Here is a 26,667-nt window from a genome sequence, read left to right as displayed (position 1 = left end):
ATTGTTAACCTAAGATAAAATTACGTGCCTGTGTCATGACTGTTAGGCACCAGCTGGCTCAAGGGAGAAATTCTATTCTGATAATACCCACAAAGCGGTGAGCTGAATTATGTTCTTGCTCCCTTATCCTGGCCTTCTGCAGCATTCTTCAGCGTGCTCCGGAAGATGTGAGCAAACCGAAGACAGAACATTGCTCTCCTACAGCCATCTGTGACCCTAGCAGCAATGACATCTCAGACCTATTCTTTTCTTTCACATCAAAAGGGACAGTGATTTTGCTTAATTTACTGTTCCTATGCACTAGCTGTCAAAAAGGCAGCTGGTATCAATTACTCTCCCTCTGCTACAGGAGACCATCCACACGTATTGGGAAAAGTCAGTAATTTCACACTGACCTATCCAGCTAAGTCACGTGTACCCACCAGAATGTTTTTTGTTTTTGTTTGTTTTTAAGTAATAATGACAGGACATTGTTTACAACATGTTAGTAGCACAATAAGCTGCCAGGGGAGAGTCTGTTTCCGCCTAACACGGATGGCTGCCTCCTTCAGCATGAGAAACGATGTTCCATTTCAACAGAATTTCTTTGTGCTAATGTGTCTGGCACAAGACAGAAGCTTTAAAGTGAAATGAAAATATTTAAAGTATTAAAACACACTCATATCTAAAGGAAAACGTTCTTCACTACCGCTTGCTGAGAATTCTCCTATTTTCAAGGAAAGCAATACAGATAACTCAGATAGAAATAATTACTTCAGGCTATGTTGTAAGATTGTCATGATAATTATTTCCTGCATGCTTCTGTTCTGCTTTTGTTTGCTAAATATAACAACAATGCTATTTTTTTTTTTCCTCATCAAACAAAAAATATCATTCAAAAAACTACTGTTTTGGGGAGAATTCCCCAAATGTATTTTCAATGAGATCATCTCTGGAAGTAACAAAATTGATTCTTGTAATTCATTTTTAGCCAAATAGATTGTTGGTAATAGAAGGAGTATTTGTTTTTAGCATTCTGTAATGATATACAAGTTGCTAGGAAAGCACAGTGCTTGAAATCTCTGGTTAGATCAACACTATTTTGCTCAAAGGTTTGTGGACTTTGAATACTGATGCTTTCCTGTTTCCCAGTACATTTGTTTTTAGGCTATTTTGATTCACTTTAAAGGAATTTTAATAACTTTCTATTGACAACATGGACAGCTGGTCTTGAGAATTAGTGAAAATTCACTTGCTGAGTGAGGAAGGAAGTGACATCAATGAGTTTCTAAAGTCAGCCCAGAGGGAAAAGTGCGTTCCGCGAAGAGTAGCCTTTCATGCCATTGCATTATTGCCAGTGATGCCTCAAGATGCAAATTGCATTTTCAATCAAACTTGTGGTTTCTACCTCAAACAAATACAAAAATGAACAGAAAGACTGGGGAAGCTCTCTGTGGCCACTTTTGACACGGCTAAGGAAAAAGTGAAGAAGAATTTATGCAGTTCTTTATTCATTCTTAGCTCTCTTTTTCACCAATTCAAATACAGTCACAAGGAGAAGAAAGTTGCCAATATCTCTATATGATACATCAGCAATGATGACTTGGGATAAACAGGACATAGATTGACTAGGCTGCTAAGGACAACAGAGAGATCAAATTCAAGGTCACCAACAAATTGAATACTGTGTTCCCCATTTATTCACTAGATGATCCCTGTCATCATCATGGAACAACTGTGAATTTGGAACAGTCAGCAGTCACGCTTAGAAGAGACTAAGATCGGTAGTAACAGAGATGCTGCAAATTAGGGTGGAAATACATTGGCACCATTATTTCAGGAAGCCTGCAAAGTCTTGCTGTGTACTGCACTTTTGTTTTAAGGAGTTAATCTAAAATTTATTAAATTATTATAAAAAAAAAAAAAGTGCAAGAACACAAATGCAATAAACACTATCTTCATTTCACTTAGCATGAATAATCTCTTATATCCCTTTTCCTCACTGTAATAGATGATTGCTAAGCTTAAGAGATATTCTTTAAAGAACAACAGCTATTAAATAGAAAAGCCATCCACTATTCAGCTTTTTTAAAAAAATAAGTTTTTTACAAAGCAAAAGAACATTAGCCCTACAGCTTTTAGCTGACAACTAACAGCAGGGCAGGAGGAAGTTCTGCCATTGAAATAACCAGCATTTTGTCTGTCCCACTTTTTATTTTCTTTTCATTTTTTCAAGTCCACAGATTTCTTCAGGATGACTAGTCACACTAACACGGGTTTTACTTATGGCACTCTGAACTTTTACAAGGATGTTTCTGTTCAGGTGCCTTGTGATCACTTGTGGTGATGGCCATTATCCACTTGAATGATTCAGCAAGTTCCATTAGAGAACAAGGTCCAAACTGAAAGGACAGTGCAACCACACACTGATAGAACCAGAGCCATCAGAACATGCCAATCAGTCCCAGAGGCAATACCTGCATTACTGTTATGACATACATATAATTCTTGAGATTTGCCAGACATTTCATTACCCATAGGCTTTCAGATGCTAAGTGCAAAATTCACAACAGCTTTTCTACAGCCACTGCAAACATCAACTAACTGGGGAATTTACAGCTATTTGGAAATTTATACAAAAGTTGTTGAGCAGACAGACCACGTAGTCCATTGAGACACATCTTCTGCAGCACAAATGGGTCATCATTCTCCCATGTTTCTCCTGAAACTTTTTTTTTTTCTAGGAAATTGCTCCTAGCTCAGCTCAGTAGATTATATGACCAGATTTGACAATGTAAGCAAATCAAATAGCCTCCATCATAGATGACTGCAATCCATGGTTGCACCGAGTCAAACGATCTGTGTTCACCAGTACAAACTGCAGTTCTTATTTGCTGCTCTCCTGTCACACTAACTGAGGAGAAACTGGTGCAACTGAGACAAAACACTTGTTGAAACCCGGAAGCAGAGAAATCTCCCTAAACTCATTTTTAGTGATTTTCTTTTGTCTCACTAATTGCAAAAAGCATAAAACAATACCTTTACACGGTTTGGGGTGATTGAGATAAATGGCTTTCTTGGGCTAACCTCAAGCTGTATCACTTCAGGAAAAAAAAAAAAAAATTACAGCAAACATTCTTTAAAAGATTTCTGTGTATTTTCAACCACTAATTAGTACACTAATTCCTGTTTCCAGGGCAAGTTGGGTTTTTCTGGTGGTTTTTTTTTTGGTTGTTTTTTTTTGCTTACTTATTCTTAAACAGAATGGTATCTTACAGAAAGGAACAATGTATATTTTGTAATGTAAGTGACCACTTCAAGACACAGGAGCATGTCCAAACTGATGCTGCCATGAAGAACTGCAACACGGACTCCTCAGCTTTATGTGCCCAACCTAAACAAGGAACAACGCATAATTATGCACACTGTGCCATGCTTACCTTCATACAAAGGAATGTGATATTTGTGCAGGTTTACAGATTAATCTGCTGTAATTCCTTTCAATGTTAAACTTCTTCCAGCTCAAATATAATTAACATTACCAGGTACAAAAGATTGATTGGAAATATGAGTACACTCCAACAGAACAAATAACAGCTTGATGCTATTCTTATGTTCAAATAGTTGGATACATTAAGGATTTTGACAGCATGTTTGTTCCCTAAGTATATAGCGAAGGGAAAAAAAGTTTCATTTCAAAAGGCAAAAGAATACTACTGCATTTAATTAGTGTAAAATCCCTGAAATACACAGATCTGCCAACTTATATGACGTCACTGCTGCAAGTCCTGGCAACAAAGGATATAGTTTCTTTTCTTTCTTCCCCCCCACCCCTAAATCAAATTTATCCTTTAAACAAGAGGGGACCCTCAGCCTTGCCCTGAAACAGCCACATTCATAACCTAAGACAGCCATATTCACTTAACTAGGAGGGGAATGGCACTAAAGGAAATCAGTTTTAAGGAGATAATTCAATATCCTAATATTTATATATATATATATATACACATATATATTAATTCAATATCCTAATATATATATATATATATATATATATATATATATATATTTTTCCCCAGCTCATGATAGAAACATTGGCAGCTTTGGATTTTACTTTATTTTTATAGATTTAAATAAACACATATGCAGTGTATTTGGTTACGATTCTCTCCACTTCCTTTACTGCTTTTTTTAACCTGCTAGAGCAATGAAAGAAAACCAAACCATGCACTTGCAAAACTTTTGAAGAAACTTACAATGGCACCAGAGCCTGAGAAAGAAACACTTGGGTTTATTTTTCAGACTTGTAACTGAGAAGACGTTACCCTAACAGATTACCCTCTGAACATGCCTGTAACTTAGCACACAAATTTTAAAATATTCAGGACAGAAACATGCATTTTCCTATAATTTAACTGTTGGTTCTCTAAGACCATGCAAGCTGCACAGCTCCTTCGGACAGGCATCACATTTTCCTCCAAATACGGAATTCGGAAATGCAAAACTGTTCTGTTACAGCACTGCCTTCAAAACATTGGTTAGCTTAGTCTTGCACCTGTGATAATTATGCAACTGACTATGTTTACAGTATTAATCACATCCTCATGGTATTGCATAATCCCTTCTCAGCTGTCACAAGGCCAACTCATAAGTTGCCCTGGCAGTGAGAAACATAGAAAGAAATTCCAGAGGAGAGCAACAAAGATGATCAGGGGGCTGGAGGACCTCCCTTACAAAGACAGGCTGAGGGAGCTGGGCTTGTTCAGCCTGGAGAAAAGAAGGCTGCGGGGTGACCTCATTGCAGCCTTTCAGTACCTAAACGGAGCCTACAGAGGGGAGGGGAATCAACTCTTTGGAAGAGTTGATAACTGCAGGACAAGGGGAAATGGTTTTAAGTTCAGGGAGGGAAGATTTAGGTTGGATGTCAGTGGGAAGTTCTTTACAGAGAGAATGGTGAGGTGCTGGAACAGGCTGCCCAGAGAGGTTGTGGATGCCCCGTCCTGGAGGTGTTCAAGGCCCCAGGAATGGGGCCCTGGGCAGCCAGGTCTGGTATTAAATGTGGAGGTTGGTGGCCCTGCATGTGGCAGGGGGGTTGGAGCTTGATGATCCTTGAGGTCCCTTCCAACCCTGGCCATTCTGTGATTCTGTGGTCCTGTGAAATTTAAGTTGATACTGATTGAAGCAAATAAAGGAAAGTTGGCCATTTCAAAACACGGAAATTCTCATAGCATTCCAAGGTCTCCCAAGGTAATTTTTCATGCTTACTTTTGATATAAAAACAGACCTTTGTCAGTCTCTAATAAGGATGCAGAATTGTTTTCTGGGAGGCTCAGAAGACCTCAGGAAACTAAACATTTACGAAAGCCCCAGCAGTCCAATGTCTTATGCTTATTAACATACACCTTTCAGTTTCCACCTAAAAAAATCCTATCAAAAAGAAACCTCAAAGGGAAAAAAAATGTTCCTGGCCTGGCTAAGAAACATTAGTGTTAATAGGATTGAGAGCCTTAATTCATTAATTTTGTTGTGCATAAAAAAGAGGGAGAGGTGCAATTCAAACCTATGCTTCAGCCAAATTCTGCATTAGCTAATATCGTGTAACTGTACTTACAGCAAGGAGGTGGAGATGCTAGAATGTAAGATAATAAAAAATGTGAGTTTTACCTACCCTTTATCTCATCAACACTGACAAAAATTTTCAAATGATACAAAATTGTCATTGGTGACCATTGTATGGTAATTAGTAATGTAATTAGTAGGCAGGCATATTTATCATTTTTCTTCTAGCTGATTATATTCTATATTTCTAAGAAATAAGAAAATGAATATTTTGCATATTGTTCCTCTAAGGATGGAAGATTTGACATGATGAAAACATGCCAGACAGCATATTTGTTTTTACTATCAACAAAATATTGATACCATACTTTGGAGGGTTTCCAAGTCAATGCTGTGTATATTTTCATTGCTTGTTTGGCATTCATCTTGTATCTAACAATAAGAATAACTGGTTTCAGTTTTGTTTCACAGCTTACTGTGCAACTGCTTTGAAATGTTTTTTCTTTTATCTAGCCACTTCATGAGTTACTCAGATTCCTGCTCTCCTAAGAAACCAAATGGAGCAAATAATAGATTCCTACTCATCTGCAATTATGCAAGCAAAGATCAGTTAATTATGGCTTAGCAGGCACATTTCCTCAAACTTCATCACAACATGTTCCAGATCCTAAGGTAGAAACTGCCTCAGTTCTCACACTGCAAGGGCTGCTGCACTCCTGTTTCAAATTGGATGGACCACCAGCCTTTACTTCCATGTAGCTAGCTATACACAGAGCTTTATTATACAGTGATTATCTGAAGTATAGATCAAATGTTAAAATGTTTCTGACTATGCTACAGTGTTGAGCTCAACTGCTGCTGCGATTACCTTCCACAAAGTAGGCTCCTGGGCTTTGACAGAAAAGAAGCCACTTCCTCCTGTCAGCTGGTGCTTTTCCAGTTTCCTGTATCAAGGCTGTTTGTGTTAAATGAAGGATAGGTGACTTCTTCCCTCTGAAGGGAAACTATCTGATGTTTACTATGTGAGCAGGAAGGTAGGAACTGTCACAAAGGAAAAGATCATGGAGAGCAACTAGTGCATGCGTCTGTGTACTCATGGTTCCCACACAGAAGTAAGAGCCATGGACATCTTAGTCTCTAATACACCCTGTTTCAATGCTAGACAGCAGAAGCTTTGCACTGCACTGACAGCATGGCTGAGACATGAGGCTGGCGTTGGTTTTAAGTCCTGTTTCATTTTTGTCCACATTAAGTACATACAGCAGTCCCCACCCAGATGAGGAATGTAACTGAAGATGGAATTTGCAGTCAGATTAACTATTTTGTGGCAAAGGCACGAGGCCTAATGAAATCCGTTGTGGCATACCCTAGAGAAGATCAGCTGCTGCTTTTTTAGTTGTAGTAAAAATGAGTGGATATCCAGCTGTGAAGCTCATGGAGCCCACTTAATCTTAATTAGAATGGCCTGGAAATGGCATATGAAGATGGGGGCATCAGTACCAAAGATGAACAACACACAAGCTCCCACAGGACTATATATACAGTCTTCTTTTTTTTTTTTTTTTTTCTTTCTTTTTTTTTTTCTGACTCACCTTCTAGGATAATTGTCCATAAATAGAGCTACAGAGCTTCCCTGATCTGAATCGGAAGCAGTGGCAAGCAAGATGAGCAAGCCCAAACAGGGATGGGAAAATCCAGCTCTATGGCACTAATTACAAAGTAGCATCCCACAGCAAAATCTCAATGGGAAGCCCTCGTCTACAGTTTCTGTATTTTAGGAATAAAAAAAGAGATGAATTGTCTATACAACATAAGGCCAGGAAGTGACCAGTGGTGCTGAGAGCAAATATTGCTTCAATTTATTACTCATTCTAAGTTATGCCTACATAAATAAACTGTACTTGTTAGAATCTGCCACTTTTTTTTGTTTAAGGTCTAAAAAGGCACACTCTTAGTATGCTGGCCCCAAATAACTGCACTGAAATCGTTCCATTTCAAAGTAAAACATTCCCCAATGAGAATCTAACACTCACAGAAAGACAGTGCTCACATTTGCAAGGATTACACGCATGAGAACTAGCAATTGACGAGTGACAAACTCAGGGAAAAAGGTGAAAGAGGAACCCTTTGAAACAGAACCTTAACAACAAAAAATATTCTTTACAGGATAATTCTAGAGTGAAAGAAAACTAGGAGGAGAAAGGCAAAGAGAAACAAAGCTTGAATATAACCTTTCCAAATGCATGGCTCTGCATTAAGATTGGTCAGATACAGAACAAAAACCTACAGCATTCAGTTGCTGCAGGGAGTACAAATTTATCTATGTTTTGTATAACTAGAGTATGACCTTTTGCGACCAACTCTAGTGCTTGAATTTAGCTATAGTTATTGAAAGTCATTTGTTAAAGGTCACCCATGACTGAGCATATAATACGAATCCAGGATGCACAAAGATTCAGGTTAGTGCTAGTCAGAAGAAATTGGGGAGAGAGCAGGAGGGCAGGAAGCTCAACCACTGCTGCAGATTTCATTCTCAGATGGATCTGGACAACTTGAAAACAGTTTAATCAACGTAGTTGATTTCTCATACGTGAATTTTTAGAGAATGCACAGCTTTAGCGCTTGTCACTTGTAACTTTGCTACAAGAAACATTACAAATAAGGTTATATTAACAAATAATACTACTTATTGCTTATTGCAATTTGAGTCAATTGCTGATGACGAGCACTGTAAAATCTCTTCTTCCCACTTTCTCCATCCTACAAAGAGATCAAGCTAGCTCAATTTTTATTATTAAGAAATAAGGTCCTCAGATTAAGAGGACCTTAAGTTCAGAGCCAAATTAAACACCTATTTCTGTCTTTCTGCAATGGACAGCTTTAATCATTTTGGATGGGTAATATTTTAAGGTGCTCCTGGAAGGAAGAGAGCATAGCAACATACAGATAACCTCAATGAGAAGACTTCTGTAAGAACATTTCAGCCATGCTCTCTGGACACATTCTTCAAATATGGAAATTCAAACTGTACCCCTCCATATTGGAAAGACAGCAGACTAGAGAATAAATAATAATAATAATCCATGAGTAGAATTTGAAGAAAAATTGTGAGAGAGATCTGACAGCAATTATTTAATCTTATGGATCTTATGAGATGATTGTTCCAAAAATCCCAAATAAACTCTGAAGGCCAGACTGCAAAGGGTACTGTAGAGCTGTGACAGCACATTTAAGCTTTTGAACAAGTAAATAAATAAATAAATCCTCTATGCTTACTGCCTCTAAAGAGAAACCTGCAGCTCAAGGTTGTAATTCAATCCACCACTAACTTTTGCTAACTGAGCAGCAATGGAGTGTTTATTGCATGTACTGGCACTAATTGCAACTGCCTCCGTACCCGCAGGTGCAGCACCCTGATTCTCCAAGCCTGGTTTGGCAGGAGCCTTTTGCTTGCTTCAGAAATCCTTACTGAACTCCCTCTGCGTGCCATCAGTGCTCTGCCAACTCTGGTATTGGCAGTGCTAAGAAGCAGGTAGTGGCAGGGCTGATGAAGCAAGTTCAGTTGGAGAAGTAATTATGAGAACTGATCTCATGTATGTCACTGACAACATGGTTAATTAAACAGACAAAAATAATGGCAGTATGGTGGCATTATACCCTGAAAACTGCAAGTACTCTGATGGCAAAAGCCCAAATGATGCACTCTAGCAACTCCATCACTCAGGAAGAGGCTAAGGAGGTGTTCTAAGGCAGAGCCTACCTTTTTCATACATAGAAGGTAAATCGTTAGGCAGGCTTTAAAACCACACCTGCAGGTTTTGCACACACACATTTTCTGCCCTCAGAACGTATTACTGCTGCTTGCAAAGGACCATATGTACATATCCAAAAGCTAGTACCTAGGTACAATTCACATCAATAAAATGTGCAGGTGCGGTTTTATGGAGACCTACAAGTAGAACATGACCATAAGGCACACTGCTATTCATGCAATCACTCCAAAAGTAGTGCCTCCTATTTATTCACATACATCAGGAGACTACATCAGATATAAAGAGTACAATACTATCATTTGATAGAAGAAATTCTCATCTACAAAACACTGTTTTTCAACACAGTGACCACGACTAGCTATGCATTTTCATCTGCAATGACCAAAAGCCTGCATGCTGCACTTGTAAAAAAAACCTCATGGCCTTCTGGAACGTGATTTATCTTTCATGTCTCTACCACCACTTCTGAAATGCAACACCCATTGTCCCACTGCACTCACACCTGCTGGTTGGTCTCCAGAAATGTACAGCAAATGTCAGTGAATGTCAGTAGGTGCCATCTTCTCATGTGTAGGAATTTAGTGATGCACCTTTGCTTCATACACACTTCCATGTCAGATGCCATTTTGTCAGACTACTCCTGTGCTGCCATCTGTCACATGGTGACCACGTGTAATGGAATACTGGTGGGAGGGTTCAACCTCTACTGCCATACCACCAACATCCACCTCTGACATCATGGACCAACATGTTCTCAGAAAATGAACTATCAAGTCTTCCTGTTTGCCACTGTAGGATGCAACATTCCAGGCACAACCAAGAACTGAAATCACAATGGCTGACAGACTAATTTAAGTGTAATCCATCCTGGGTGTGTATTAATATGGATAGTGAAGATGACATCCTAAATCTGAGCACAACACTAACGTGTCTTCTGCAAGGGTGAGAAAGGAATTACAAAAAAGTTCTTTATACCACATAACTAAACTAAAATGAATTTTTATGAATGAAAAATTTCCCATGTCTGTTTTCCCCAAACGACTCTATTCTTCTTCAGGCTTTATAAAACAATCCTTTGTGCCTGACACGAATCAACATGTGAATTACTGACAAGCAAGTACCAAGTGACATATTTATAATAAGATGCCATTATTCACATATAAATTACTAATTTCTACTGAACTGAACACTCAGGATGAGACACTTTTCTTTCTTTCTGGCTCAAGAACACAGCCAACATTGCATTTGATTATTAACAACACCTAGTGCGGTATTGGCTTATTGCTAACTGCAGGGGCAAGGTCTTCATGTATTTCCAAAGATGAGGGAAAAAGGCATATTTCTATTTAGTTTATTATAAATATGGGTCCCTATCAACTCGGGATATTCTATGATTCTATAATATCTAAATAAATAATGTAAAAACAAACAAAGGCAATGTGGAAAAATTCTCTTCATATTAGAAAATACACTGGACTAAAGCCACTCAAATTGTAATTACTTAAATAATTAGTGAAGAGTAAAATACTCAATTTGACAGGACTTAATTTCCTGCCTTCTAAGGGATCTAAAAAAGAAAATGTGATAATTGAGCATCCACACCCACACAACCACACACAACTTTTGGGTATTGTGAACACATTAACCTTTTGCTATAATTAAAGTGATTTGTGTACCTTGGATTGTTTACAATATTAAGACTAGGTTCAAGAACTGCAAGCGTAATGAGGAATACATATTAATTTTGCATCCTTATGTTGCTGGCAGGTAGTGAAATCAGCGAACAGCATTTTTAAATAGATGGTTAATTAGATGTATAGCTGGAGACTCTGGAATAACAGAGCTGCAAACAACTCAAGAGTTTCAGATTTCTTCTGTGCATGTAAACATATCAGTAATGTCTTTATTCCTATAAGTATTATTAATCCTCTTGAATTACACATAACTATCTACAAAAGTCACTGGAGGGGGAGAGAGCGGAAAGAAGGAAAAAAAAAAAAGGAAACGCACATGGTTCCTACTGCATAGCATGAAAGTTTAGTACAGTGAAAATAAAAATAAAAAGGATCACTGGAATACTGGAAGCTGGGCTTACTGATCACGGGAAAATGCTACTCAGACACAAACAGAGCCAGTCATGAAGTAATCCCTCAATTTTTTTTTCCATTTCTGAGAATAAATCAATTCCATTAACACACTGTGGCCTCACTGCTGGAAAAAGAAAATCAAATAGTAACACACCACTACCTCCTCATACCCAACATTCAAATGATCTTAGTAAAAATTACCACTCCAGACAAGCTACAAACCTACAGCTTCGCTCAAAGTTTGGTTCCATGACTAGTGTTAACTGTTCAATCTCTGCCAAGAATGGAGAATGCCACAGTGTGCCTCTCCTGCTTCACTGTGACAGTACTAGTCCCTCACTTCATGTGGTAAAGACATCAGCTAAAAACCCTCATCTTGCTTAATCGGTTGATTTTCCATCATATCAGCTATAATCAGGCCCATCGGCTGTATGGATGGAAATGCATGGCTAGGGATAGCAGAAGGGGCAAGGAGAAGTCCCCTAGTGAGGAAGCTTACGCATGGATCAGCATAAATCCACTGTAAATCCACATCCTCAGAGCCCTCATCTGTTCAGCTGCTACTGAATCATCCGGAATACTGATATTTGTCACAAATGACTGAACAGTTCAGATGAGCAACAATAACAAGTCTCTTGACTGCCTGCTATTTTCCTTCAGGCAATGCATTGTATGGGACTCCATATCTGCTTTCTCCTACTCAGACACACTTTCTATTTGGATTTCCAAAAGGTATTTGATAATCTCTCACATAAGATTTCTTACGGAAACCTAACAGGCATGGAATTAGAGAGAACATCTTTGCGTGGATTTAGAGAAGATAGGAAACAGAGCATGGACATTAATAACCATCTCACTGTGAAAGAAAGGCACCAACAGAGTCCTACAGGCAGCTAAGAAAGGAATAAAACTATTCAGTATGTTCTTAAAACCATCTGAGGAAGGGAAATGACAGCATTTGCTGATGATGTTAATTCCACCCTTAAATAAGAGGTAGAAACAATGGAGACTAAAGAACTTTGGACAAATGTAAGCAGGTAGTCACGTTTCACATGAAATAAAATTTCTGCAAAGCGATGCTAAGTAGAGAAAAACATTTTTACTTAAAAGTAGTGGGTAATGAACTGAACGTGGAACTCTGCTACTCAGGAACAAGATATTGGGGTGGTGAGACTCCTATATAAACATCAGAATCATGGACGCGTTCCTATGTGACCTGATCTAGGTGTTTCTGCTCCGGCAGGGAGATTGGACTAGGTGATCTTTCAAGGTCCCTTCCAATCCTTGATATTCTGTGATTCCGTGATGCTCAAAAGTTAGACAGCAAGTTCAAAGAATCATTAAGGTTGGAAAAAACAATTAAGATCATTCAGTTCAACCATCAACCAATGCCCACCTGACCACGACCCTCAGTGCCACATCCACACGGTTCTTGAACACCTCCAGGAACAGCAACTCCACCAACTCCTTGGGCAGCCTGTTCCAATACACAACTACTCTTTCTGAGAAGGGATGTTTCCTAATATCCAACCTGAACCTCTCCCGGAACAACTTGAGGCCATTCCCTCTCATCCTATCCTATTGTTACCTGGAGGAAGAGGCTGACCCCCCTCTTGCCACAACCTCCTTTCAGAGAGTTGTGGAGAGCAGTTAAGGTCTCCACTGAGCCTCCTGTTCTAAGGATTGGATAATTCCTATTTCCAAATTGAAGACTACAGAAAAAAACAAAAAGGAAGTGTTGTGTTACAGTGTATATACACAGCTGCAGCTTAAGTAGTTTAAGCAATTCTGATCTTTCCATTCATGTGAAGAAGGATGCAACAGAAATGGAGAAGAAAAAAAGAAGGTAAGATGGTGGATTAAAATGACAGGCTGGGTTACAAGGAGCAATACTACAAAACCTGGAAAAGCAGCAATCCAAAGGAGATATGATAGAGATCTATAATATCAAAAGTGACATGGAAGGGGTGAATCAGAGCTGACTGTTTACTGCCTCTTCTAAACACAGGGCCGGGGGCACCCAATGCAGCAGGCAGATGGCAGGTTCAGAACAAATGCAAAGAAGCAGCTCTCCACTCAACCAGGAAAGGAAACTCAGGAAGTCTTCACCAGGGGATGTTGTGGCTGCTGAAACTTTACATGGATTCAGGGAATGACTGAGCAAGCTGAGAGATGAGAAATCCTTTGAGGGTTGATAAGCAAACAGAAACCACCTCTGGCACAGGAAGTTCCTGAAACACAAACTGCCAGAGTTTGGGAAGGCAACGTGGAGAGATTTCAATCTGCAGCTAGGAAATTGAGCAAGGTGAAGTTCAGGTCTGATCTAGTATTGCTGTATTTATGTACCACAACAGAAAATTAAAAAAAAATAATAAATTGTAAAGACCCCATTTTCAAGTACTTCAGAGTCTGGAGGTCTCCTACCTCCAAAACGTGGTTGGTAGGGCCCACCACATGTCCAAGTGGTGTCAGCCTGGCAACAGGAGGGGTAAGTTATGTTTCTTATCTCACACAGCTCACAGTGGGGGCACACCAGACAACCACTGAAATAATTATTGTGCTGCTTTCCACCACTTAGATTCTCTGCACTTATACAAACTGTCTCCTGGACACCAAAACTCTAGTAGTGCTAAGCAGTGGGGAAGCCTGGTAACAGCAAAGTTCCAAAGACAAGTTTCCAACAGAAAAGAAGACAAGAAGACAGAGTATTACACGCATTATGATCTGTGTTCAAAGCTTAGCAATACGCAGCGATTTCCAAAATTACATAGAAAGTTATTGAGAGCAAGGGGTTGAACTGCAACCCCTAAGTACCACACGCATACACCAGATCATTCTTCTAGGTTACATTCTAAAGATGCTGAGTGTTTAGGAAGTATTACAGGAATATTTATATTTACCACTTGTCAAATTGCTGTTTTTCTGGTTTTGCTATCCTCGAAGTGGACTACAATAAATAGAGAAAAACAAATGAGCCTTTCTGAGAACTAAGAGATGTTGGTTTTTTGTTCATAAAACAGACATGCATTTAAAGATTGCAAATAGCTCAACAGTCAGTGTAACAAACTCTTAAACACTGTTTCTAATTATACAGCATTGATTAAATACAAATATATCTTAAGCTGTTCCTACAGTACTGCTCCAATGGTTTTCCTCTGTCTAGAAGAGAAATTGAGTTTTTTTCCTGTAGAGTTTCATTTTCATGGCAAATAATGCCTCTCTCTTCATTCATTAAAAAAAGTGAAAAACATAATACACACAACACACTTAATATCTCAGTTGTCTTATGCAAAGACAGCAATATCAACTCTAAACTTGACCTCATGGAAAGTTTCCAAATCAATGCCTGTATTATTTCCATGCTGATTCTTAAGGAGCCCCACTTTTAGCAGTTTAAGATGTTACAAGTCCAACTGCTGAGTTGTATTAATGGATTGTGTGAGTGCTACCAGACTATTATAATGTAAAGTACAGGTACCCTGCTATTGCAGCTGAAGACCAGCCATGGAATTTGCCAAGAATCAGCACAATGGAGCAGTATCCTGAATGTTAGCACTTAGTGCCCTCTACCTGCTTCACTTAAAATGCATGAGAAGCAAAAACAGAAAACTACACTTTGTAATTGTTCAAAATTCTTTCAGCGTCATAATTAAGCTGACCATAGTCTATTTTGTCAATTACTAGAGTAAGAAATGCTGTTCCCTTTTAGACTGCAAGCTACACAAAAGAATGCCATTTCAAAAGGTACTGATATTTTTTTTTCTTGAATACTTCTATTTTGTTTTTGTAAAACCTAGTTTTAAGCTTTCCCTAATAACATTCAATCACTGTGACTGCGAATTCAGATGCCCACCTTATCTTTCCAGGAAACGTAGCAGAAGCCATGCTGCAGTGAAGTTCATCATGACAGGCGGAGAAAAAAGAATTTCAGCTCATAAATCCTGGTCCTGCAATCTAATCCCTGCGCTGAAACACTTATATGGTCATCTGAGCACCTGGCATATACTACAGACGGGCAGATCTTGATGCCTGCACAGATAAGTCGGCACCATAAAAGACAAAGTTTCAGTGAGCAGAAATCCAGCACCATGAATGGATACTTGGGAAAAATTTGTCTGGGTACCCTTGACCTATCAGTCAGCCAAAGCAATGTTTCCATAATTCATAATTACCATGGCTGACTTGCCTTTTTAATTCTAAATTGTTCTCAATCATTTTAAAATCCTTTACTACAGAGAATCTATATGAAATCTCTTTCTTTTTACATGCTAACCACTGGGTTTTAATGCTGCTTCCCTCTGAGCTATGAAACAGAAGGTGCAAGTATGTGAAGGGACAAAACTCATGCGGAAAGACCTGATCTTGAGTCTATGTGTGCAGAAGGCAATGCACAAGATGCCCCTTAATCATAATCCTGAATCAGGATTCATGTCCTTTAATTGTAAGAAATGGTTCTAAGATAGATTGCCATTATTTCTTCCATCTTTTCTGTCTGTTGTAATTTTAATGTCCCACCTACAAGTCTTACAAAATGCACCACAAGAGCATTGCCTCAAAGGAAATAGAAGATGCAGAGAAATACCCGCACAGATATTTAGCAAAGTGTTTTTGAAACTTTTGAAACCACCTACATCTCCATGTTTTATTGAAAGCATGTTTCCAGAGACTTCATTTGAGGCAGTTCAGTTTAAAATAAACAAATAAGTCATGCTTCCAGCATGGTAGGTCTTTGTCACTGCTTCCTCCCCTTCCCAGAGCTCTGTCACCAATACTCTTCCATTTCTGTCCCCTCCTGATTCCAGTTCAACTCAGGTTCCCACCTGTAATATGCCCCTTTCGCTCCACCCTCTCACTACAGCAGATTCATTACATAACTAACTTCTTAGATTGCCAACAGCAGCTAAAGCAAAAACAAGTAACCCCCAACTGAGCCCTTCTATGGAGAGCTCCAGTCAGAAGCTGAGGACAACGCTGACAAACAAGCCCTACAGCACAGCAATAGGACTGCATGCCATGCCTGCTGAAAGCATGTGTAAACCAATCCTTGCATTCTGCACGCCTCAGCATTGCAACGCCTGGCCAACGCAGTTCCTGAGTTCTTCATTCTCTGTGATTGGCAGTGACAGCCAGAAAAGTACAGCAAAGCCCATCAGCTTGGAACACCCCTTACAGTACTATCCAGCTCTCTGTGATTGTTTATCTATCAGAGGGGAACAGAGAAAAGCAGTCCCACTACAAATTCATACAGGCATGCAACTGGTAGGTAAAATGTGCCATTTCTTGACACAAACCCAGCTTTCTGGCATACGGGGAGCTGCTGAAGTGCTCCTGTGTGACTGGGCTGCCAGCATGTATTGAGCATCCCATCAGAAGCTGTGGGGGTAAGGTGAATCTGGGCAGTAGCATGAAGCACAAACTACTGTAAACCCCTGTGCACTCCAGCTGGCATCCCAGATGCTTCCCAATGGGCACATGTAAAAAATAAGAGCTCTGATTTTCTTTGTTTTCAACAAGAGGAGGTTTTGCATCTCAAAGCAGAAAGATTTTGGTGCTCACAAGAAATGTAACTGCATTTGTGATTATTTTCTCCCCTGCTGCTAAATATGATTATTTGCTCCACTTCAGTTTTTAATAATTAAATTAATACTAATTGAGCAGCCTTTTGGTGTATTTTTAGCCTGAGCTTATTATGTACGTGCTAAATCCTGCACACTGCAGTCTCTCCTTAGCCTTACCCTTTATCCCCCAACCAGGAGGAAATGTTTAACTGCAGATCCTTGCCCTGAAACTCAGCTGTGTTGGCACCAGCAGATATTTATATGTTCACATTATTGAATCAACACAAAAATCAACAGGTATTTTTAAAGATACTCTGTAGAAAAAAACTTCTGCAAAACAAAACTGAAATCCCACAGCTAATTTTGTGACTAACTGCCCCCTAGTGACAAAGTCCAACTCAAATAACTCTCAACCACTTCCAAGCCTTAGAGAGTCCTGATGATCACTATTTCAAACTTTATTTTAAACCAGAAAATGAAGAAAATCAGCCCTGTCTCAAAAATAAATAAAAATATGCTAGCCTGAAAACAAACTTATTTATTCAAAGCATTACTCCAAATGCTTCAATCAGACTTTCCCTGCATGGGTAGCATCAAAGTCAATATAAATATTCATACAACTCAAAAATTTAAGTTGTGAGCTTGGTTTCAATGTTCAATGAACTGATATGCTTCTGTTGCTCTTAAGTCCCACTGAGTGGTGAGGCTGCAAAAGCAATAGAAAAAATGACCTCTGGTCCAGCCCTGCAAGCCTTGGCACGAGATGCAAATCCTTCACCCTGCACCCAGGCACACCTCAGCCCAGAACAGCTGCCCATAGTGCATATTCACCAAGGGCTTTGCTGTGTACTGCTGCTCATGAAGGTGGAAGCTGAAGGTTCATTAAGTGTTCTTAATGTAGAATTAAAACACATATGCACCCCCACACATTTCAGACACATAAGTAATCAGATCTGGAGATGCTGCTTCAAAACTATTCATTGCTATTCTGTACATAAGAGTTCTCCCTTTTTTTTTTTTCAAATGTTGCAATTGTTTGGTGTTTTTTGTTTGGTTGGTTGGTTTTTTGTTTGTTTGTTTAGTTTTTAACATGAAGACTCTCACAATGATAATTACAGTAAAACAGCTGTAAGCAATTTTTGAACTGATCACCATCACCAACAGCAGAGTGAAGGAAGTGACTGTCCCCCTCCACTTTGCCCTCATGAAGCCCTATTTGGAGTACTGAATCCAGGCCTGCAGCCCCCAGCACAGGAGGCATGCAGGGCTGCTGGAGTGGGTCCAGAGGAGGGTCATAAAGTTTATCATAATGCTGAAGCACCTCTCCTATCAAGACAGGCAGAAGGAGCTGGGCTTGTTCAGCCTGGAGAAGAGAAGGCTCTGGGAAGACCTCATTGTAGCCTTCCAGTATTTGAAGGGAACTTACAAGGAGGGAGATTGACATTCTATATGGTCTGATAATGGCAGGACAAGAGAGAATTGCTTAAAAGTAAGAGAAGGGAAATTTAGGTTAGATGTTAGGAGGAAATTATTCATTCCAAGGGCAGTGAGGTGCTGGCACAGCTGCCCAAAGATGCTGTGGTGCTCCATTCCTGGAGGCACTCAAAGCCAGGTTGGATGGGGCCCAGGGCAGCTGAGCTGCTGGATGGCAGCCTTGCCCATTGCATGGAGTGGGACTGGGTGGGCTCTGAGTTCCCTTCCAACCTAAGCTATTCTATGACTCTATTAATTGCCTTAAGTAATTCTGTTTTATTGTATGGTTTCATATCTTAAAAAACAAAAAACAATAACAAAAACAACAGCAACAACAACAACAAAAAAGCATGGAATACATTGTTCTCTTGTTCTAATCAGGTAATAACCTTACCACATTCATTCGGTTTGCTGCACTCACTGTCTTTGTGTTACTTTAGTCCATGATGTTAGCAAGAAAAGCAGTTCTCCTGTGCGCTCACAAGTTACTGTAACACTGGGGTTTTCATTAAAAAAAAAAAAAAAAAAAAAAAAAAAAGCACACAACTCCTATATTCTTCTAGAACATTAAACTGTAGTCTCGAAATACAGCTTTTCAATAAACAATTTCTTACAGAATACAGCTCATAAAACATACATGGAGAAAAAAGACATATGGCAAAAGAGACAAATTGTTCAAATGCAGACAACATAAAATTGCACTGAAGTAAGTTCAAAACTCCTAAGGAAATTGTGCCTAATTAAAAACAACACAAACTAGAACAAGGATGCTGTAAAATACAATGTAACCTCTTAGATTATCATCAGATAGGGTATGCTTTTATTGTTAGTACCTATCACAAATTTTAGCGGAGTACTCACATTGCTATGCATTCAGATTCAACACTGGCTAATATGGATAGTATAGACTATCCATAGTGTAATATATCACAGGCTGCAAATGCAGACTAGCTGCCTTCCCAAAGAAAGGAATAAATCGCCCTTTAGTATTCTCAATCATGCCAGAAAATCCAGTGCCTTCTTAAGGCTAATAAAAGCAGACAAGAAACACGCTACTCTTACTCTTTCATGAGACAAAGCTCTCCAACTCACTGACTATGAAAATTTCTTCTGAACATATTAAAATGATCTTAGGGCTCTACAGAAACCCTGCTCATAAAACCTAAAGGAGAAAAAGCTGGGATAGTTAAAATTAATACATCATAAATAAAACATGCCTTTCAGTATATATTAAGTGACAGGTCTCAGAAGCTCCACCACCATGCACGCGCTCACAGAGCAGTGAGAACACATGCAATTCATTAAATCCACTCAAGTGTGCAGGTTCTTCCTGGTGTTATTCGTAATTGAAACATTTCAATTTTAGTTAACAGAAATAAACTAATTTAAAAGTAAAACAAGGAAATTAGTCCTGTGTTTCTGGATTACAATCTCACAGTGCCTCCTACTAGTCATATTCAGCCTTGAAGGGTTTCATTTAAAAAAAAAAAAACAAAAAAAACAAGCATGGTTGAGGGGAGTTGTGGGTTTTGAATGGGCAGACAGCTTTGTGGACAGATTTCAAACATTTTTTTTTCCACAAACAAACAAAAAGAAGTCACAATTTCTATTTCAACCATATGCCTTGAAAACGTACTTCCTTCCATTAAATAGGCAGCAGACTCTATCCCCTAACAGGTCCTCAGAGAGAAATGATTCGCTTGCAGCAACAAGCATGGTAAGCACAGTGTACTCTGCATGGCATACTTTGCTAAGGAAACAGGATGGGTGTGACAGTCCATCCTTCACTGTCCTACTGTGCCTCCTCCTTCATGCTGGGCAAATGGAAGAACTATCATTATCCAAAAAAACTTCGTCAGGACCCTTTACAGGTCCCTGCCAGGCACTTTCACAGCCTGGACATGGTTCCAGCACCTCCCAGTCTCAGGATGTTCTACACAAAAGGTGACAGAACACTCCTAATAACGTGGATTATTTCATCACATCATAAATGAAAGGACTCAGATTTAGATCTCTCATCACAGGCTCGATGTTCACAAGTCACAGGTATAATCACAAGTTCTGATCCAAGTCCCCCTGTTACTCTACATATAGCATGAAATGGTTTTGTTTGCAGAAATGAGAGAAGGGAAAGTGCAGGTCCCTACTCCTGGTCTGTTTTAGTGACTCACCCAACACAACTTCCACCTTTAAAATGACAAGTCACAGCAATACATGCAAGACTCCACATGTGCGTTATCTTATGAGACTAGGTTACACTAGGAGCTGTGAGTCCCAATCCACCGCATGGGCTGTACTGCTGACCAGGGCACACATGAATCACAGACTCATTGAGGTTGGAAGAGATCTCTAAGATCATCTAGTCCAACCATCAACTCACCTCCACTGTGTCCCTCAGTGTCACATCCACACGGTTCATGAACACCTGCAAGGACAGTGACTGCACCACCTTCCTGGGCAGCCTGTGCCACTTCCTCACTGCTCTTTTTGAGAAGAAATTTCTCCTAATATCCAACCTGAACCTCCCTTGGCGCAACTTAATGCCATTACCTCTCATCTTCCATGTGCTTTGCACACAGAGCTGCTCCTCATTTTTGCCCTCTAAAAATGAAGATTAGACTACTAATTTTTTTAAGTAATTTTGAAATCTTTTTACAGCATTACCAAAATAAAATTATTTGAGAACTCAGAGATGGCACCACATGCTCTTCTTTAATTTAACTGTTGTTCCTTTGCCATCCGCTTTTGGATGGCTGCTGGAAAGCAGACAACTGCACTCAGCAGATTTTCTGTCTGACCACATGCTGCTTGTTATTGTTGGGCAAATAAGCAACCAAATTAAGTCCTGCTTACGTAAGATTGTGTGAAAGCTATCCCAGCACAGCACCAGATGAAGCAGTAGAACATTATTCTGGGCTGTACGTGATGAATTCCTGAAACATAATTCTGTTTTATTTCTGTTAGGTTATTTCAAAGTATTAAAAAAAAAAAAAAAAAAAAAAAAAAAAAAAGCATGAACAAACATTAACTTCCTTCTGAAGATCCCAGTTTCCCTAACAGCCTAGCTTCTATACAGTCTTATCTCTATACATCATTACACAGTAACATTTTCATGGTTGCACAACAAGGCAAAACAAATGCACAGATTTTTATCATGACAAAGAATTGAGTTCACCTAAGAGTGGGGTTGTAGGTGATGTGTATCAGTCAGATGGTGGCAGGAAAATACTGCTACACTGTTAAAAAGCTCCATCTCTTAACCCTCGGAAAACTAATTATTACTGCTATTATCCCCACTAAGACAGCAACACCAGGAAATATTTACCAACATTTCTACAAGCCTTTTTGACTTTTCATTCAGGATAATACATTTTTATAAAAAATAAGCCAGTTAAAACAGTTGCCATGTCACTGTTTAAACAGTTTCAGCTCCAAGAAAAACACTGAGAAGTTTATACACACCCAAGGTCATGCAAGCATCAATCATCAAAAAAACAGGTGAAAGTCATTCTATTTACTTAATATTCACAAGGTATAAGAATTTAGACAAAAACTTCGAAGTTTTGCTCTTTGGCCCCTTAAAATCATCCTCATCTATTCAAATAGCAGCTTACCACTGGTAAACCAGAAATAAGTGCCATTACTACAACACACCAGCAAGGGGAGTAGTAACACTTCCAGAATTTCCCTCGTCAGCAACTGCAAACTATTCCTAAATGCAATAATGCATAGAAAATTGAAGCTGATCAGTATAGGCAGTGAAAAGAACATTTGTTCTACTGAAAGACAGAAACTTAACAAATCAGAATCTTTAAAGGCTATTTGTTTTTGAAGAGAATGTGGAAGCACATGTATACAGCCACTGATCAGCCCTATATAGCACCCAACAAAAAAGAAACCTCTCAAATTTGAGACTCTTATTTCTAATATATATATATGTGTTATTTTAAAACAGCAACGACTGTTTAGGAAGAATTGATATTTCTATAGGAAGGCAAGACACTTTACTAAGAAAGCATGTGCGGAGTCCCTGGGGCTCCTGGTAGGCAGGAAGGCTGGGAAGTTCTCAAAGCTAAATTGCAGCCACTGGTAAGGACAGCAGAAGTTTCTAAAACCAGGATTTCACTTCTAGATGCCATAGTTCAGGGCAGATAACTGACCTGGCACTGCCACAGCACCATACATTTTCTAAGTCCAGGCAGACTAGACTAGTCTTTTAAATTCTCCCATCTGCTAACAGAGACCTTCCCATATCGTGATATGAAAGACAGAGTCACAGCATCCTAGAGCTCCCGCAACAGAAGAATGATCACCGACACCTCATCACTCTTCAAATCTATACTACAGTAAGATACAGACACTGCTGAGCAGCAACACTGCCCAGCACAACTACAGCCCAGACACTGAAAAGCAGTCCATGTCCAAAGGGGGCATTTGCTGTGCCAGGTTGCAATGCTGAGAAGTAAAGCACCTGGCTGCATCGGCTCCCTGGTACATCACTGCAGCCAAGGTTTCCATGTTCACTGAATTTTACAATCATTAAGATTGGCAAAGACCACTAAGATTATCTAGTCCAGCCATCAGCCAATCCCAACCTCTTCCCCTAAAATTCTATAACTTTATAAAACCTGTTACCCAAGTAGGTAGCCAAAGTATTTAATCAACTTGTAACTACCCCAAGTACTAAGATGTCCTAGGTACTAAGCATGAAATTACTATGCATGACAAAATTCAGAATAGCATTTTGCTGTAATTGTGCATAATTTAACTCAAAAAACAAAACAAAACAAAACAAGAATTATATTTAGGTACAGAAGAAAGAGGTCAAATTGATGAGGGGGAAGAATTCTGTCATTTTTGCTAGACTGATACAGAAATTCTTGATCCAATGTAAGAGTTTTAGGATGTCACTTCTCCAATGTAGTGCTAAGGGACAGCCCATCAACAAGGGGGATCTGATGCATGATCTGGTATTCTAGGGCCATATTTACTCAGCTTTGTTACTTAAAAGCTTATGTACAAACTCATATGTCTTAGCCACTAGAGGCACAGTGTTTTATAAGCCCACTGTACAACTATCAGAAAAAAGCAATAGGAAGTTTTCCTTCTGACAAGAAGAAATGAAGCTATTAAATCAACACCACCACCACTCAAAAAAAACCCAAAAAATAAATAAAATTGAAAGAAAACAAAACAAACAAAAAAACCCAAACAGATGGTCTAGCAACTTCCAAGCAGAGTTTTTTAAAGTGACTATTGATGGGCTCAACTCCAGGCCTAGCTTGAATAGTTTCATGATTTTCTCTAAGGGAAAAGATGTGTTATACAGGGTGGCATCCATCCTTAACACCCTGCAGCCAAGACAGGAGAGGCTGTGTGACCTGCCCAGAACCTCCTAGCAAGTTAGGCTACCCAGACACTGAGCCTGTTATCGTTGAAGGGTTGTTCAGCTGTGCAACACTGCATTTGAATTACCAAGACGAGATGAAGAGAAGTATAGGCAAAGGAGTTTGAAAGTCTGTGCCCCACCATCAGGTTGGCCTGTGTCCTCCTGAACTCTGTTAACAGGGCAGCAGCCACAAAAGTCGTGGGCCTCTTCCAGCAACACTCACATGAATTTCACTGTTCATTACTGCCAACCCAAAACACACATACATCTAAACTTTTACCTGGAAGAAAGCCAAGAGACAAAAAAGAGCCATCAACTATCCTCAGAGCTTGTGTGACGGGGAAGAAAATCTCAGCAAGAAAAGCTCTCCACTGAGGAGAGCTTGTCCCATATGGAATGGGTCTGAGAGCCTAGCTAATGTTCTCCAACACTACCCTGAGCATATAATTTGTTGGGACAGGATCAGAAATTTGACTGGTTGGTATCAGGAGTGAATGCCCTTTCCAAGTAATTGACCTCAAAAAGAGTGCAAAGAGCAAAAAAAGTTACTGTAAGAAACTGTTCTGATGTTAATGCAAGTGTCCCGATTTGTTTTAGATCAGCTCTAGCACTTGACCATCAATGTCTAGCTTTCCACAAAAATACTCCTATTAAACCAAAAGCAAAAATTAACAATTACGTTTGCTATTTTACGTAAGTCAATGAGCAGAAAAACGCCTGGATCTTAAAGAGGCAGACCTCAAGACATGTTGCTTTCAATGCAGATGGATTACAAAAACACAACGATGGCTTTAAAACCAGTTTCCAAACTTGCCTAGATTCCAACTGGGTTGGCAACACTTCTAGAAGAAGTCAACTGAGTGTATTTTTCCATCGAAGTCATGCACCTTACCAGCTTCTGGAGACTAAAAATGTAACTACTTGATTTTGAAGATGTCTGGAATAACCTATTTGGCTTGCCTGGGAAAGGTATACGGTACATTATCTTTACTACAATCCTGCCTAAGATCTCAACTTCAGCCTACATTGACTTAATTCATAATCCAGAATAGATCACATAACATTCATATAGACCCAAAAGGTTTGTTTTTGTTCTGAACAGATGTCAGCTTTAGGCATTGTTCTAATTGATTTCACCAGCACATCGCCAGTCCAACCTCAGACAGTCCAGTTCTTTTTGCAAATACCAGTTTGGACCACTATGGCCTTGCTGAGTCAGACCAGCACAGGCAGTTCCAAAATCCTGGATGGAAAATACAGGACTTGACTCCAGACCCAAGTGTGCTAATTCTTTTTGCCCGTTTCCATTTCCTAAAAAGTTAGACTTTCTATGACAAACACCCATCTGTTTCCCTGTACTCTTCTTCTTCCTTATGTAAGTAAGCCTAAAAGCATAACTCAACTTGCAAAAAGAGAACAAATACTCAAACTCATTAAGAAAACAAATAAGTTAGATGTTGAACAGAAATGCTACAAGATGAATGTGTACAATGAAAATGAGCACAGCCATAGCTGGATTTTTGTCTTTCCAACATAGGAAGTAGAAAGACTGCTGCCTTTCTGGACACGAAGTTTGCATATACATGCCTTAACTTTTTCCTTTCTCCTTCAGGTAGCAGAAAATTTTGTCTCTAAATGCCTTCCCATCTACAATAGACAAAATTCAGATTGTCTTTATTTCAGAAAATAGATGTATTATCAAGAATATTCACACTTTTCAGTTGAATTGAGAGCTAAGTAGAAAATACTTCAGGTATCTTGGAAAATATTAGGGGTTTTTCAAATTTTTTTTGCTCCAAAATACAAAGAAGAGATTAAGATTACAATAATTTTTTAACAAGAAAGCAATTCTGAGCAGTTGAAATTGTTAAATAATTTCAAAACATCTTGGCATTTTTCATAGGCTGTGGACTCTGATGTATTCAGAACAAAAAGGATCCTTCTATTCAGAAGTTGTCAAAACAGTAATGTCAACACAGTGCTCCAAAGAAATGAATTTCAATAGAAAATTCATGTGAAACTTCCGCACTCAGTTTTATAGTTGCATGGGCTCAGCATTTCTTTCCAAAGGAGAATATTCTGTCAGAAAGATCCCTGACTTGCTCTAGGGCTCTGTTTTTACTTGTATTCTAGCAACACGATAACTGAAGCCTGAAAAGATGTTTTTCTATCCCAAGTACCATAACCCTCCTCCTTGGGGTCCTGCTGCCTCTGATCCCAGGCCCAGTACTGAAATCTCACAGCTGTGTTACCTTGGCTCAAACTTCTAAGAAAACTGCTAAGTTGTGAGAAAAGGATGTGAGAAAGCGTGCAAGCTAGAGCTGTGCAAGATAAGAACAGCAAAACTGCAGGCAGAGGTTGAGCAGTGGATGGCTGCCATCACAGGATGCAACAGAAAAAACACTGACATGAACAAGATAGTAAGCATCTAAGGATTGGAAAAAATGCAGCATCTTTACTGATTCTTTACATCCTCAGTTTCTTGAACTAATGAGTATTTAAAAAGGCAATGCACAAAATAGAAAAGATAATTGACTGAAATGGAAGCTTAATTGTGATGTAAAGTATTTGTTCATTTGTATAATTTTAATTCCTTTAATTCCTTTCCATTGCTAAAGCAGATATACACTATATATGAAAAATAAAAATAAAACAGTGCTTAGTATTATCCTCAAATAATTTTTCCTCTATGCTTTTAAGTATCAAGGGTCTAATCTTATCTGATCATTCTCATATTTTACTGCATGATCTATCCTATATCCACATTTCATTGCTTGGAATGAATTATGGTAAGTCTGTACATCTAGTGGCTTAATGATATACAGATTTTCAGTATTATTTTTAAGCTC

General features: G+C 39.1%; 1 protein-coding gene across 9 annotated transcripts in view; it reads right to left on the bottom strand.

The window, feature by feature from the left end:
- Positions 1-26,667, bottom strand: part of CHST9 (carbohydrate sulfotransferase 9) — an 88,961-nt gene that overhangs the window by 18,533 nt on the left and 43,761 nt on the right. The window lies entirely within an intron of this gene.

Source organism: Lagopus muta, chromosome 3, assembly GCF_023343835.1.
Source record: "Lagopus muta isolate bLagMut1 chromosome 3, bLagMut1 primary, whole genome shotgun sequence".
In the NCBI taxonomy this organism is placed as follows: Eukaryota; Metazoa; Chordata; class Aves; order Galliformes; family Phasianidae; genus Lagopus; species Lagopus muta.
The sequence above is the reverse complement of the archived record's forward strand: the minus strand, read 5'-3'. Positions and strand labels throughout refer to the sequence as shown.